At 39.3% G+C, this 16,315-nt stretch overlaps 1 long non-coding RNA gene across 1 annotated transcript; it reads right to left on the bottom strand.

Moving 5' to 3' along the window:
* Window positions 1-7,318: 7,318 nt before the first annotated feature.
* On the bottom strand, window positions 7,319-15,861 carry LOC148081967 (uncharacterized). Its single transcript, XR_015710898.1, has 3 exons — window positions 15,757-15,861; window positions 8,715-8,773; window positions 7,319-7,607 (listed from the first exon to the last, which is right to left on the bottom strand). It is a non-coding gene; the product is annotated as an uncharacterized LOC148081967 (long non-coding RNA).
* Between the last annotated feature and the right edge of the window lie 454 nt (window positions 15,862-16,315).

Genomic DNA, 16,315 nt, shown 5'->3' with positions numbered 1-16,315 from the left:
ATTGATGAAAACTCAAATGAAACTGCTGTTATTATGGGTGAAGAAAATATGTTTGAAGTTTATTTAAAACATTTGGATTCATGGATATCGTGGAGTAACATTTGGATTCAACAACATAACATTCGACAACATAAACAGACCGAACACCCATTTTCTTCCATTCTGGATTAACTTCACATTAAAAATCTATAAATATATTTAAAGAATATTCCACTTAGTCTGAGCCCCGTTGGGTTTGGTGCTTGTTCCACATGAACCACTGAAAAGTTTAATGCTTTTTTATTGTAAATCAATTAGGAAAACAAACGTGTGACCTGTGACGTCACAACAAGTCAACGTTGACCTTTACTTTTTCTGCTTTGACTGAAAATAAACTCTTGCGCTGGTGACGTAAGCATACGTCAAATGCGTAAATTTAGTAATTCAACTAAAAAAAATCTGAAGGTTTCTTTGTCAAGAATGTTGGTCAAGAGATAAATATTTATATTTCAATAGATATTGAGATGTTTTTGTTCTTTTTTTTAAACACTATCGAAAACAAATTATAATTTCACAACATTCTTCTTCAGCAACGATCATTCCTCGTCAATAAAACACTTGGTGAAAGACAAAGAGAGAGGGATGAAGGAAGAGAAAACATGCTGCGTTCAATGACCCTCCAAACAAACGCCTCACTTAAAAACCCACACAGTTGTGTTCGTGGGATTGTCGTTGTTATTCAGCCACACGTGCTCGTGTTAACATTTATATATATTAAGATCGTCTCCGACTGTCGTGACGTCATGCTATCAATGGGCTGTTAAATGAGCGGCCGCTGGGGGGCAGTGTTGTGGTTTGTGTGCGCATCCTGGGAACCATCAGAGGGGAACAAAGAAAGCGGCGACGGGAGGATGGGGGAAGGTGTGTGTGTGTGTGTGTGTGTGTGTGTGTGTGTGTGTGTGTGTGTGTGTGTGTGTGTGTGTGTGTGTGTGTGTGTGTGTGTGTGTGTGTGTGTGTGTCGGGGGGAGGACAGGGTGGGTGGAGGGTCTCACTTTTTTGCTGGACACATATTTAAATATTTGACAAAGTCAACCCTAATACGCACGCATGCGCACTGCGTCTCGATCCCTTCCTCACGTACACGCTATTACACAACCATTACCAGTGACGTCAGAATCTTCTCGCGAACAGGTTCGGATTAAGATGGAGGTAACAGTTGTGGATTAATGCGAGGATTAGCGAGCACTGGCGGCGTGTGTGTGTGTGTCTTCTTTTTATGGGCGGATGGACTCAATAAGATAGTAGTTATAGATCTTTAAGCCTGGCAACAATTGCCACCACGTGACTGGACGTATTCAAACGTAAATACCAAGGGACGTCACACGTTGTTACTTTCCTAGCTTCAATAAACCGGTGTGAAGTCAAATAGTTTTAAAATATGTATAAAATACATTGAATTCATTTTAAATTAAAGTAAAACCAAGACAACTATTAGCTTTGTTCAAATTGTTGATTATTATTTTCCGCCATATATTTTTTATTCCACTATAAAAATTGATATAATACATTAATTATTGAATCGCAATTCCGTGTTTTTTTACTACAAAATGAAGTGTCTGTTTTCTGTATTTTTCCACATAAAATACGTCTGGACACATTTTGCAGTTACTCCGGGGCTCCACCGGGCAGCTGTTCCTCCTCAGCCCGGGGAAAAGCAGCCTTCTCCGGGCTGCTACTCGTGCAGTCACCGCTGTCTGCAGCCGGAGTCCCGCCTCTTAGAAACACCGGGGAGATCGTAGCTATTTCTCAACACTCACACAACTACACAACTTTCACGTGTTGTGCTTTGAATTTACCCCTACATTTTTAGGCGACGAAAACGGACGTCATTTCAGCGCGAGAAGCCGATAATCTCACGCCGCCTGCGAGCCGCGGCAGGCGGCAGAACGAGCTCCAGTCGCCCCGCGGCCTCTCGCTGCTCCGTCAAACACATTCTTTGGTTCAGCGAGTCCTGTTGGACGCCTGCTCTCTTTTGCATGTGGTGGGTTTATGTTTAGAAACTGGCGGCAGCAGATTTGGTTGTTTTTACAGGGGTTTTGTGAACTCTCACTAAGGCTGAGTCGTTACATCACACACACCACAGCCCGGGTCTCATGATCTCACCGAGGAAGAGAAGTTTGTGGTCACAAATGTTGCAGTTCTGTGTTGACATGTTGCCTCTTTTCTTACTCTGGCCACACACTCTTGTCCGGACGACTGACTTTCTTCTGCTGAGATTTTAGCTTCAACACAACTGCAAATCAACCTGTAATGGAAAAAGAAAAACTATTATACAACTATTTTTTCAGTCATACTAGATTAAACTATAAATTGAAATTATCATTGTGTTGTTTTGATTGGCAGCTACTATTTTAGACAGTAGAGAAGTTACAATGTCTCAAATACAGATATACTTCAATAGTTTTTTTGCTTTGGAACAGTTTTATTTATGGCACACGTTTGTTTTTTTCCATGAATATTAAACAAACTATAATGATCTCAGTGTGTATGTGTGTTATTGTTCTGTGTGCCGTCACTTAATATTCAGATATAACTTTTGAATGATCAGTCCCAGCTCAACAATATTTAGGTATTGTTGTTAATACACACACACTATTTGCAAGTGTTTAGTAATTCATTGCAAGACAACTAATTCTAGTTCAAGACTTGATTTTCTGGAACTCCTGTTGTGTTTTCATTATTATCTTGACCTTTAAAATATATACTTTATTGAATATTGTTTTGATTGTTTAAGCGCTTTGTGACCCTGGTCTGGGAAAGCGCTATACAAATAAAAATGACTTACTTACAATTTCCTCATTAACGCTTTTGAAGTAATAAAATATCTTTGTTTTAAAAGGGAAAACCATGATGTAACTCACATGATTTTAACAAGAGAATTCATTATCCCACTGCAGAGATGTTCATAGTTATAGAGAGAGAGTGTCTTTAACAAAGCAAATAAATGCAGACTGAAATCAATTTCCCATTGTTTGCATGAGTGCTTTGTGATGTAGGTGGTCATGTGAACATACACATCCACCATGTTTCTCGCATTACGTTTTTATATATATATATATATATATATAATTAAATCGCAGTGAATCCTTGCATTCTTTATCGTCTGTTATCTTTGTTTAATAGGATCGTAAAAGTGTTATTTCGGGTTAAATCCGTTTTATATTCTCTGCACAGAGGCTCACACGTGCTGGCAGGGCAGCAGGACAAGCGGGCGTCTACTGCAGCCCAAATTAAAACACTTTACAATCAGGCAGGACCGAGGACGGCCCCCGAGGCTTCTCAATTTCCTTCGACAGGGGGTCTCTGCCCTGGATCAACTTTCATGTGGGCAGCTTCTTTGTTCCATCAAGACCCTCTCTTTTCTCGCTCTCCCTTAACTCTTGAGCATTTGAGCACACACGTGTAAATTAAATAACAAAAATCTGCTTCAATTCATTAACAGGGAATGAACACACTCCTCTTTTATTTTAAGTCACGTCCAAGATGACATGTCTTTTCTCCTCTTGTTCCTGAGGTACACTGAGCAGAGCAGGTCATGTAGAGCCTGTGTAGCCTAAAGAAAAACACTTGTCAGAAGACTTAAAATAAAATGAGTTTCTTCCTTTCGGTGATACATTCATTTGCTCTTTTAGAAGGAACATGTTACACCCTCTTGTTTTGTAACCCATTTCAAACTTATGTACAGGAGTGTATGAAATATTTAAAACTGTGAGAAAGAGTTATTATTATTATTATAAGATATTAGACTGGCACCTCTAAGTCTCTAACACGTCATATGCTACATTTATTAGTGTTTTCATGCAAGTGTCTTCCGGGTTATAGTTCATAGAAAATAGTCTTTAAAAACCATTGGAAAATAATGTTTTGCAGCATGTTCTGTGAGGAGTGTGTCGCTGTGGAATGTAGCTTCGGTGTGAAGTACACAAAGAAACAAAAGCAGGAGGGACCGCCGATGTGTGTGTGTCCAGGTGCCGTGTGAAGCACAACCAACACACACACACCACGCTTCCTGTCCTCCATCACGATTAGCCGCCATCATCGGCGGCCGACTCTCGCTGCCAATCAGGCCGAATTATTCTGCCGAGAATCGACCGGCGGGGCCGTTGACCGGTTGCCTGTTTTCTTTTAAGCAGAAACAACAGCAAGTCTGATTTCATTTCCTCACCCCTCTGTCATCCCTGCATTGATTGGCTCCCGTGCTTTCAACTCAAACCTTTCTTTCATCAAAGCCGCGCCGCATTATTTCCAACGCCGTCTTCCTTTCGCTGTTTTTCTTTATACGCCCTTTCTTGAGAAACCTGAACACTTGTGTTTGTGTGTGTGTGTGTGTGTGTGTATAAGTGTGTGTGTGTGTATGTGACAGGGGGGTTGTGGGGGGGGGGGTTCTGGGCAGCCGCAGCCTGATCCATACTAATGTTCATTGATAGGAAAATCAATGGTGCATTGATCCAAGACTTGGCTTTGAGAGAGAGAAGGGAGTGAGATTGTTCGGGGAAGGATGTGTGAAGCGACAGAAAAAGAGAAGGAAGGAAAGGATTAGGCCGAGGAGCAAAAGAGAAACTCCTACAGGCTTCTGCTGCTCTGACAGAGATCCAAGTCTGGGGCGGCTGCCGCGGAGTTTTGGCTAACAACCTGTCGAGGCCTAACAATCCCTTCGCCACAGAGCCGCTCTCGAGTGGGACGAACACGAATGGAACCGGAGAAGAAAAAAAGAAGAGGAGGGAGGAAAATCAATTTTCCCAGAGAGAGGCAGAGCGGTCTAATGGAGGTCTCACAGAAGAGGGGACATATTTTTCTCTGATTACCTCCTGTAGCCTCTCTGGCAGGAGCTTCAAAGCAGCATCATGACAACGGCCCGGCTTGTTGCGACCTCTGCGGACAATCTGTGGGTCTGGTCTCCGCGATCATCCGGCAGCAATCACGGCAAATTCATAGATCACAGAATCAAGCAGGAAACACACACAGTACAGATGATTTCAAAAGAGCCTGATTTTATAAGAAAAACACGAGAAAAAAATGTATTTTCTGCTTCAGCTGATGTATACCTGGATAACGTTTTCCATTATCCCGGCAGAATCAAGTACTAGGGAAGGAATTTTGTCATTAGTGTTTGGTGAATGCTGAGAGGAGACGAGGACAGGAGCAGGACGGGAGAAAAGATGTGACCAGATGTGTACGTTGATGTTCAATTTCCAGGCGCAGGCTTTATTAATAAGGATTCATGAAGTGGACGGTGGAGGACGAGCGGGCGATTTTAGTAAAGGATTGAACTATAACGAAAGACTGACATCTTAAATTATGATCGAAAAGACAATTGTATTATGGTGTGTTATATATATTATATGATAAGATCATTTATGTCTATTTTTGTGACTACATTTTGGATGACAGTTTACACTTTTCTGCATTAAAAAAAATTAAATAAAGACATGTTTGCATTATGATTGATGTTTCTACATGCTTTTTTTAAGACGTAATGTCAGGCTAGAAGGTACACAACAAAATATTGAGGAGTCCTGGTTCACATCTGTGGCGTCAACACTAAATCATGTTTGTCTTCATTCTGTCAATCAGGGGTTCACTCACCATTTATCCTCCGCCACCTTAACCTAGCTCATCACACCTTTTCTCTTCCTTTCCTGCATCCTTGAGCCTCATTAACTGTCTTCCTCTTCTTTTTAATGAGGTACACAAACAATGTTAGAGTAATTATTAAAATACTTCTTCAAAAATCAGTCCAATTTTTTAACCATCACACAATGCTATATGAATACAGCATGACATTTTTTCTGTTCTAATATACATCATGACAACACAATTCTATGTCAACACCTCCCATCACATTTGTACCATCATTTGTACTGCAATAAACACTTTAAACATATATTTCATTAATATTGATTCATGAATTAAGTTGATTCAGCGACAAATATGTGTATAAAATAAAAATGCAGCAAGGAAATACTCACCATCATAGAAACAAAAACTCTTCCAGAAATAGAAACATTTTTCATTTAAATCATCTTTAAATGGTGGTTGATCTCACGTTTCTACATCAATAACATGACATCAACCTCAGTCTGTGCCTTTTTCTAAATTCCTTTCAAATAAACTGATCTACAGACTTGTACGTGATGCCATCTTTAACCTCTTGAATGGATTCCCCAACGATGATACCTTGTGATAAAAGTCTGAACGTGCTGCGTTAATAAAGTATTATTATCATGGAGATTGTTGTTGTTTCTGTCTGTGGTTTAAATTCCAGGTGGTTCACTATTCACGAGATTCTAGAGCACCAGTCCTGTACACACTGTGTATTGATACCATGATCATATCCGTCATCAGCACGTTTAATAGGCATCAGTACAAAAACAAACAACAGTGCCCTGGCTGGCCTGGTTCAGGACGAGCATCAGTGAAGAAATAAATCACTGAGCTAGAAAAGAAGACTTTCTAGTCCTGGATGTCGCTCCTTTGTGTTAATTACACTGGTACACAGTCGAGCCAACGCCGAGTCTCCTCTCCCACAAGTGTATGAAAAGCTATTAAAGGTAGCTAAAGGAGAGAGAGAGAGAGAGAGAGAGAGAGAGAGAGAGGGAAGTATCCGCCTGTCGCGCTGCATTACTGTTTCTCCGTCACTGCCTGTCTGTCTGTCTGGTTGGCTCTTTGTGCCTTCCTGTCTCTCGTCCTGTCTTTCCGAGGCCTGTGAGGTGAAAGTGGCTTCCATGGTAACGGCACACACTCTGTTTATGCCACGACATCTCACTTCATCACAAGCTGTTGATGGCTTTGATTTGCATGCCTGTCTGTGTTAGTGTGTGTGTGTGTGTGTGTGAGGGAGAGAGAGAGGGAGACCCCCATTATTCCCTCATTTCTTTGGATTAACTCCCAAAATACACACACCAAGCATGCACTCTACACACACGTAAAAAAAATTGATACTTGAGCTGAAGGTTGAATCTTAAAAAATTGGAAAGACTACATTTCTTCATTGTGGACGACAACAAAGCGATGAGGTCAAATTCCCCGGCGGGTTGTCAATCATCACGGGATTTAAACTTTGAAATGCAGGAAATTGGCACTTTGGTCGTCGAGATCGAAAACCATGGATTGTAATCGCCGATTTCCTCGCGCTGTAGCCGAAGCAGTTCAGTTAACCGTCCAAATTAGCAACAGAAACAATGATTATGACTCCTTTTCACCAAAAACAGTCACCCCCAATTAGTGCAGTGGGGGTGTGCGGGGGGGACGAGGGGAGAGGCGGGGGGGGGGGGGGGGGAGGAGGGAGGGCCAGCTATAGCCGGACCTCCCGCTGGGCAGAGATGAGGGGGGAAAACTGGACTCCATACCAGGAAATCCATTAGGGCAGCGAGCGATGTCAGTGGTTTTTAAAAATTCCTCATTAGGTTTAATTTCTAAATGACAATCAGCAGGAGCAGAATGAGGCGCGAGGATCTGACCGACTCATTAGGATAATCAGGGTAATGGTCTCATTGGTGTGTGTGCAGGACGAGCAGGAGAGGAGAACCAGCAGGAATATCTCCGGCTTCAACCATTCTGCTCGAGACCTGAAGGAGAGACGGATGAAAATATGCAGCGTGGAAGAAGACGTATGGAAACCATTCATGAGATCATCGGATGTTTTTTCTCAGCTCTAATTTGGTTTTCGGTCAGGTGCTCCTTCCCGATTGGCAGGAAGTGGCATTATGCTGCTTTGGGGATGTCAGCACTCTCTGTGTGCTTTTGCAATGTATACAACATGAAAATACAAAAATATGTATTAATGAAATGATGAAAATACAACTAAAAGAAAGTGTATTTTTCCAAGAAAGTAAGAATCTGAGGTGTAGGACGGCAGTATTACATAATTTAAGATACATATTTGGCTATAATAACTTGAGGTAACAGAGATTCAACATCAATTGATCATCTGAAACCTCTAGACGGAATATTAGGCACGAGTCTGGTCTTACATTTAAACTTATTTTGTAAATCCATAATTGTATACATTACAAAGCACACATAGTAATGACTTCCCCCAACCATCAGTTTCATAATTTAAGTAATGTTTGTAATCAATAACTTTGTTGAGGACGTAACATTATATATATTTTTTCATTTATTAATGTTTATGTTTTTATTATCTAACAATTATTATTTTATTGTTTTTTGCCAGTTTTTATTTTTTATGTTTTTTCCTCAATATATTTTCAACATGTGTAGAGTATGTCTCAATATAACGTGTATGTTTAATGTTTTTTTAAACTGCTCTGACAATTTAAATTTCCCTAATGTGGGAAGAATATTGTTTATTAAATCAATCAATCAATCATCAGATTCAAATTAGATTAATTACACAGTAAAAAAAAAAAAAATTCAACAAAGAATGACAAAACTTCAAAATTTCCCAACACCACTTCTATGAAACAATCCTATGTATCAAATGTATCCAAAAAAAAACTAAAGCGATCCGAAGGTTTCAGAAGTATCTTAAAGAACTTTTATGTCTTTTGTTAAATAATCATAAGACTAAAATGAATCTCTGCTCACGACTGAAATATACATCTCTAAACCTCACCTAGCCATGCTTAAAGTTCCTAAAATGATGAATCTGAGTTCAACTTAAACTTGTATGATGTCAGGAAAACAAACCTCCATGGACCAATGGAACGTACCAGGCGGTTCTTTGGGCAGAGAAAGGACTTGGCAGGTTGGTTTTAGGTTACATGTTTCACTGTAAACAAAAGAAAATGACTTGTTGATGCACACTGACTTTGTTAGCGATGTTGACTGGATATATATTTCTAAATAACTATATCTGTCATGTTGTGTTGGTGCTCGTGAGGTTGTGTGCGTGAAGAGGTGGAACATGAGGAGGGAGATACATGGAGATAGAGGGAAGGGAGAAGGGGCCTCTAGGAGGGACAGAGGAGGGGAAACTACAGGAGGGGAGGCAGGATGGAGGGAAGGAGGAGAAAAGGTTAATTTGCACATATTAGAGAGGGCAGGATTTTTCATTAAAAAGAGATTGAAGTTGATATATGCCTGTGCGCTCCTGACACACTGTACACTCTGATTGTGTTAAGTCCTTGACAGAACAAAAGCCCCCCCCCACACACACACACACACACACACACACACACACACGAACACACACTCCAGCATTTCCTCCCGCTCTCTTTTTCCTCCTATCGTCAAAATTACACATTCAATCTCATTTTGCTACTAAATGAAGCCGTTTCCAGGTGAACATGTAGAGACGTGGCACGCTGCGTCTTCATTGTTCTTCTTATAATCAAGGTATGAAAATGAGTCCACAAAAAAAAGGTTCATGAATTCAAATCTGTAGTTGTCTTATAAGACGTCATTTCAATCAGAACTCAGTACTGGTGAAGTGAAGTGGGAGCTGAGAATATAGGTAGGTTCTACTATATTTAGATCACTTATCAGGTGCATTGTGGGAGATCTAGCCTCTGATTAAAGTCTGAATTTATTTTCCAAAATGCCACTGTAGGCTGGATGTGATCAACAAGTATTAGAATCAATTATTAGAAGTTGTGTTTAGTTCAGCTAGCGTAGTTTGAATACATGATGTCCAGTATCTGCCGAGGACAGTGAACCACCAGAGTGTAGAACATGTAGATTTCTGTCTGTCTAAGATCAGGGGTCGAAAAGCATCTGGCAACTTAATCATTACCTAACACATGCTATTCATAAAAATCAAATAGAAATCAGTGTCCACTGTCCTCCTCGACCACATCCACCAACCTTATTGTTTTTTTCTTATTCTTCCTTTACATGTCTTCCATCTGTCCTCCCTTTAGTGCATCTTCAATTCAACTAATATATGATTTTAATATATGACTTAAATAAAAGTATATATGATAGTATTGTTGTCTACATGCAAGTACAACACCTAAGATACTTGAATTACATTTTTGAATCAACACAAAAATAATGCATAATCCATCGTTCATCTTCTTTTTAAACGTGTTCAACCTCATACAATTTGTTACATTTTTCTTTTGAGTTTAACACCTCTTTTGCCAAAATGTTTGAATTTGATTCATTTTTTTTGTACCATTTTATCAGTTTCTGAACACAGATCCTTCATTTGTTCTGAAGATAAACGTCGATCAATTGAGGGTCATTAAAGACATTTAAAGGAACAGGAAAAAGCTTTGAGTGTCCAGGATAGCTGATCTGGTTTTTGGACTTCCACCCCGGGCAAAGTTCTACCCGACACAACAAAAGCAATAACAACAAGCGTTCTTCTCTCTTGATGTTTGGGACACTCACGCAACTGGAATAATTCTTTCCCAGCCTTTCTTTAATCTCTGGTTTCCTCAGGCAACATCTGTCGCTCCGTGCTGCAGGGTTATACCTCAACTTTGACCTCAGTTACCGCAGGCCTTGAAACCTGTTTAGGACAAACATGCAGGACTGTTGCCTGCACACACAAGGAGAAGTGAGTATTGATTGGTGATAGATGGATAAACCTGCTGGACTGATAAGAAGGTCATATTAGTTTGTCCAGGCAGTGGAGAGATTAAATCACAATGAGACGCGCCGTCCTTGGATCCAATCCTTAAACCTAAGGGTTTGTACCAGTTTAGAGGTTGACTTCAATCCACTGCTGCATTGATTAACACGGACACTCTGGAATGAGAACACCTTCCTTTACAACTTCTCAGAAATCTGCAAATATTCTCTATAAAGGCGATCCAGAATCACAGCCATAATGAACTCCAGCCCTTTGAAACTTTGGTTCATCATTTTCAGTTCAAAGAGAAATTCTCACAGAGACGACTATTGAAAGCAGAATGAAAACAATTAGAGAATGTTACTACTACGAGCCAGGGGCGTAAAAACTATATTTGTCTACTGATCTGTATGTACGATGCATTTCAAACATTTTTATCTGACTGTATGCTTCCTGGTGTGAATCTCTGATTGCAGGATGCATCACAAACAGGGTTGATACATACTGTATATACCTGGCGCCTGTTGCTGTATCTCAACATGTTATAATGTCAGCAGATGCCTTTATATACCCTGATCTGGTCTGACTCATTTATTTAACCATTGAAGTGCACTGCTCAAACCATTTATTTTCCTAAATGGAAGACCTTATATAGATAAGCTTAGAAAATGATGTATACAATTTCAGTAAAATGGGAATTTTGCTTTACAACAGACGAACAACCCCGAAGCTAAGATGTTTTCTTCAAACTAACGTGACAGATGTTCTTTTTAAACTGAGTGATACACTTAAACTGATTAAAGTATCAGAATTAAAAGAATCTAAAACAAAACAATTTTTATAAAATAAGGCTTGAGACAGAAAATTGTAAATCGGTTGACCCTTAGTCTATCTTCGGCTAAAAAGTATTACATACAATTTTCAAAACCACATTTAAAACGTGGAAATCATTTTAATGATCTTTAGAAAGTGATGCATTTTAAATATGGCAATTTCAATGGTTTCTCCTTAAGAAGACAGTAATCGGGTCGAATCAGCTAGAATGTTTCTGGTAACGTCCCTCAGGTGGAGGAGTAAGGACATGACTAGGGAAGAAAGACAAAGCCTTGCCTTTCTGCCTTGTCCAGTTAAAATGACCTGGAACAATAAGAAGACATTTAAATGTGTGTCTTCATTATAAACAAACCTCACATTGATTTGCAGGAAGCACAATTTTCAATCATCAAAATATAAATGAAAGAAAAAGAAAGAAAAAGAAAATAAGCCGGATTTATAACAATAATTTATAAACAATAACAGCCAGAGTTAATGTGTGTGTATTTAGTTGTTATACATTGTTTATCCTAAATTGACCCAATCAATTTAATGTAATTTTAACGAAAGATGACATTATTATTATTATTTTACCCATTATAATTTTAATTATAAATTATAATTTTAAATAAAAATAAATTTACCATCTAAAAACAGTTTGATGGTCTTGAATTGTTTGTTAGTAGATCAAAATAAAATGGTTTGATTGCAGTTGTGGAAATATAGATAAATTACTTTTATTACAGTTGGAATTAATTTACTGAACCTAAAGTAAAGAACAAGACAGAATTAAAAAGAATAAATTATTTAATAATAAATACATTTCAAATGTATCAACCCTTAAATGCTCTGGTTTTACATGCTCAATGTTTCATCAAAAACAAGAATAATTCTCTAGATTTAAAGGTTTATAAAACACACAAATGTGTGTAGTTGTAATATAACTGCTCCTGACCGGCAGGAGATGAGATCGATATTCGATTAATACATCACGGTTCAAGAAACGCTTTCTAACTGTTGCTGTCTGGATTATGAATATTGTTTAATGATATTTAAAGTTTTTTTTATATATATTTAATGATGTATATTTCATTTTATGTTAATGTATATGAAGGATGATAAATGACAAGAGTATAAATAATATAAAAACATAACAAAATGTATAAATAAATAGACAAATGCGTGGATAAATATCAATATGTCAATAAATAAATGACTTTGGATTTCATTTTTGTTGAAGAACGGTGCCATTTCTATGTATATTTAATTTAATGCATTCCATTTTTATTAATCTATTTTGATTTCATTCTTTCATTCTTTACTGCCACCACAAAAAAAAACCCTGTGTTGTGTTTTCAACACTAGCGATGAAAAGTAAAAGAAGAAACTGTTCAATAAATGACAGAGACGACATCTCGTTCTAACATGTTCAAGTAACGGTGGGAATCATGAGAAAACCAAAAGGACAAATGACGTTAATGACAGGATATAGTTGAAAAGCAGCTCCACACATGAAAACGGTTGAATCAAATCTGCACATGTGTTCTAAATTTGCATGTGACAACAGTTACCCCCCAAAGACATGTGGACCCTCGTTTCTAAAAAACTTTTAACTCGTGTGAGTCTGCACAGGTGCCGGGCCACTGACCCAAGTCCAATCCTGGGGACAATTAAGCAACATTCTCTCTCTCCGACTCAGAACCAGAGTTGCCAGAGCAGCATGTGTATGTATGAGGGGTCCATGTTTGTGGGCCGGTGCGAGCGGGGTCTCAAGGGTCCGGAGATTAAGTCGACAAAAGGTGCACCTGGTGCTTTAGATTGAGTTTCTCTCGGGCTCCATCCCCCTCTCCCATACTCTTGGTACCAACCTCACTCCGGGACTTTTAAGAGATTAGAAGATTCCGCCTCTAATGTACTCTGACGGAGACGCACACTAATGGACGATATTACATCTCGACGTGTGAACTCTGGGTCCGTGTGAGAGGAGGTTGGATTCGACTGTCGAGCCTCTCGTCGCTCTTGATGTGAAACCGATCGCTCCAATTAATTCATTAAAAGGGATTTGTATCTGATGACTGGACCGGTCGTGGTCCAGAACCACGGGGACTCATTAGACATGTTGTTCTCTCCGTGAGCTGGTTAACACCTCGAAACACTGAGCAAACATTTGTCAAAGAAGAAGCTGACGCCGCGGCGGCTCAGTGGTTCACGTCCACTGTTTTTCTTGTGGATTATTAGATTATATTCCTTGGTTTTGGCTCAAGTGCTCCAGATGCTGCAGCTGTTACCACGACTCAGCCGGAGCAAGTGACATCCTGGTCAAGTGTGTCCACCGTGTGTGTGCGTCTGACACAATTCAAATGTTTGACTGTGTATGTTGCCAAATTGTTGCGTACTCAACTTGTGTTTTGGTGGGTTGTGTGACACTTTTTGTACACCAAGGGGTGTGTGTTGGAATGTTTGTGTAGAAACTTATAGTAACTATCATAGTCAGTATCTGTGTACGAGTGTGTGTCCATAATAGCGTGTTTGAAAGTTGAAGAGTTTATGAAAGTCAATGTGTATTTAGATGTGTGTGTGTGTTTGTCTATAAACTGTGGATCGTGAGCTACACAACTGCGGGTCTGGCCAAATTGTGCGTGAGTAACCACGATCATGAGTCTTAAATGTCCATTGATTTGTATTTGTGGGAGCTTGTGTGTGTGTGTCCGTTATGTGCATGAATGTGTGCACATAACTTATCAAGTAATCCTGTATTGATTTGTGTGTATGTGTGTGTTGAAATGTGCTGTTGTTTGTGCAGCTCATGATTAAATGTGTGTGTCTGTAGATAGCCCAATGTGTGTGTGAGTTTGTGTTGTGAAAGTGGTTGTGCAATGCAAAGTGTGTGTCTATTGTCGTTATATTGAAAAATTGTGCGTATGTGTGTTGAAATGTGCTGTTCTTTGTGCTCATGATCAAATGTTTGTGTCTGAAGATAGCCCCTGTTGTGTGTGTGTTGTATTAGTGGTTGTGCAATGCAAAGTGTGTGTCTATTGTTGTTAGATTGAAAAATTGTGCGCATGTGTGTTGAAATGTGCTGTTCTTTGTGCTCATGATCAAATGTTTGTGTCTGAAGATAGCCCCTGTTGTGTTTGTGTTGTATTAGTGGTTGTGCAATGCAAAGTGTGTGTCTATTGTTGTTATATTGAAAAATTGTGCGCATGCGTGTTGAAATGTGCTGTTCTTTGTGCTCATGATCAAATGTTTGTGTCTGAAAATAGCCCCTGTTGTGTTTGTGTTGTATTAGTGGTTGTGCAATGCAAAGTGTGTGTCTATTGTCGTTATATTGAAAAATTGTGCATATATGTGCAAGTCTACTTGGGCATGTGCACAAAAAAATGTTTTTAAACAATGTGTGTGCACAAGATTAATTTTGTGTGAGTGTTTGTAATGTTATTTTTTTTAAAGAGATAATTGTTAGTATATTTGTAAGTTTTAAGTCACTCTATAAGTCAACTATATATTTACAATCTCAAGTATGTGCTTGAGATTCCTTCTCGAAATTGTGTGTGTGTGTGTGTGTGTGTGTGTGTGTGTGTGTGTGTGTGTGTGTGTGTGTGTGTGTGTGTGTGTGTGTGTGTGTGTGTGTGTGTGTGTGTGTGTGTGTGTGTGTGTGTGTGTGTGTGTGTGTGTGTGTGTGTGTGTGTGTGTCAGAGGTGATGTTGTGTGTCTGCGTGCCTACATTCTTGTAATGGGTCAAACATGTTCCTGCATAAACTCATGTATGTGTGTACATTTACTTTACTCCTCTCTTTTACCTCGTCTTGCTAGTTCATAGTACATTTTATTTAGATATAGCTCGATATCGTTGCAGCCGAAGTATGTTCTCGTGTGTATCACAAGTGACCCCCAATAACCCCCACCACTGTGCCCCCCCACATCTCTCCCCCGACTTCCAAAACACACACCAACCGCCCTGGGGTCTCCAGTCTGCATAATAAATGAGGCCTATGGATAGGTGAAGGAGAGGGGGCTCGCCACACACAACAGACACACACACACACACACACACACACACAACACACACACGTGTGTAGAATTATGCAGCCGGATCTGTACCAGTTAACAGCTGTTGCTGGTGCAGTAATCCCACTTCTCTTTTACATGCTTGTTCCTCAATTATTCCTGATTGCAGCAGCCGCTGCGATGCGATGGTTGCTCCCTAAATTAGCTTCATTTTTCTTTTTCAACGCGCTCCGTTCAGGTGTCCTTGAGCCAGGACCGGAGCATTGCTCTTCTTGATATAAAGTTGTTATAAATGAACTTGCAGGCTTGAATTTAAAAGGAGACACGTTCCATTATAAAGGGCGCTCCGGCATGAACGATCGTTTTGGAAGTAATTATCAGTAATGATCTGCCGGTGACTGATCTTTTTTTACCTGATAATCAAATGTCTCCGATCTATATCCCGTCACATTCATTATGACCATGAGAGATGCATCCATCTCTGTCCGACCTGGGGTGGCAGATCCTCCGCTCCACCTGGAACAGATACAGCAGAAACAATATTTACTGTTTAAATTAAAAAAATTTTTTAGCTGAGAACAAAAATTAGCCGTTAATAATAGTAAGTTGATTTATGGTCATTCCAACTGTTTTTTGGACACATTTCTAGAAAAAAAAGCATAAAATATCCTTGAAAATACGCTTCGGTTGAAGCCTTCAATTGTCTTAACCTCCTCTTGTTCATGCATTAGTAATCTTTTTTATAAAACCTCACATGTTGAGCTTTTTTAAATGTCAAAAATACTGTTTTTAAAATAAAGTTTGCTCACTCTAGCCCTTAATAAAGCATTATCTTTGTTGAACAAAATCATTTTTATAATTATTCCTTTCTTGTCATGAGACACGTACTATCTTGTTGAATAAAAACAATTTTGGAATGTTATCATTCTTTGGGTCGTGGTGTAGTTTAAGGCAACAGGAACAGAGAATGAA

This window comes from Callionymus lyra, chromosome 4, assembly GCF_982586985.1.
Source record: "Callionymus lyra chromosome 4, fCalLyr1.hap1.1, whole genome shotgun sequence".
NCBI lineage: Eukaryota > Metazoa > Chordata > Actinopteri > Syngnathiformes > Callionymidae > Callionymus > Callionymus lyra.
Note: the sequence above shows the minus strand (reverse complement) of the source record. Positions and strands in the feature narration are given on the sequence as shown.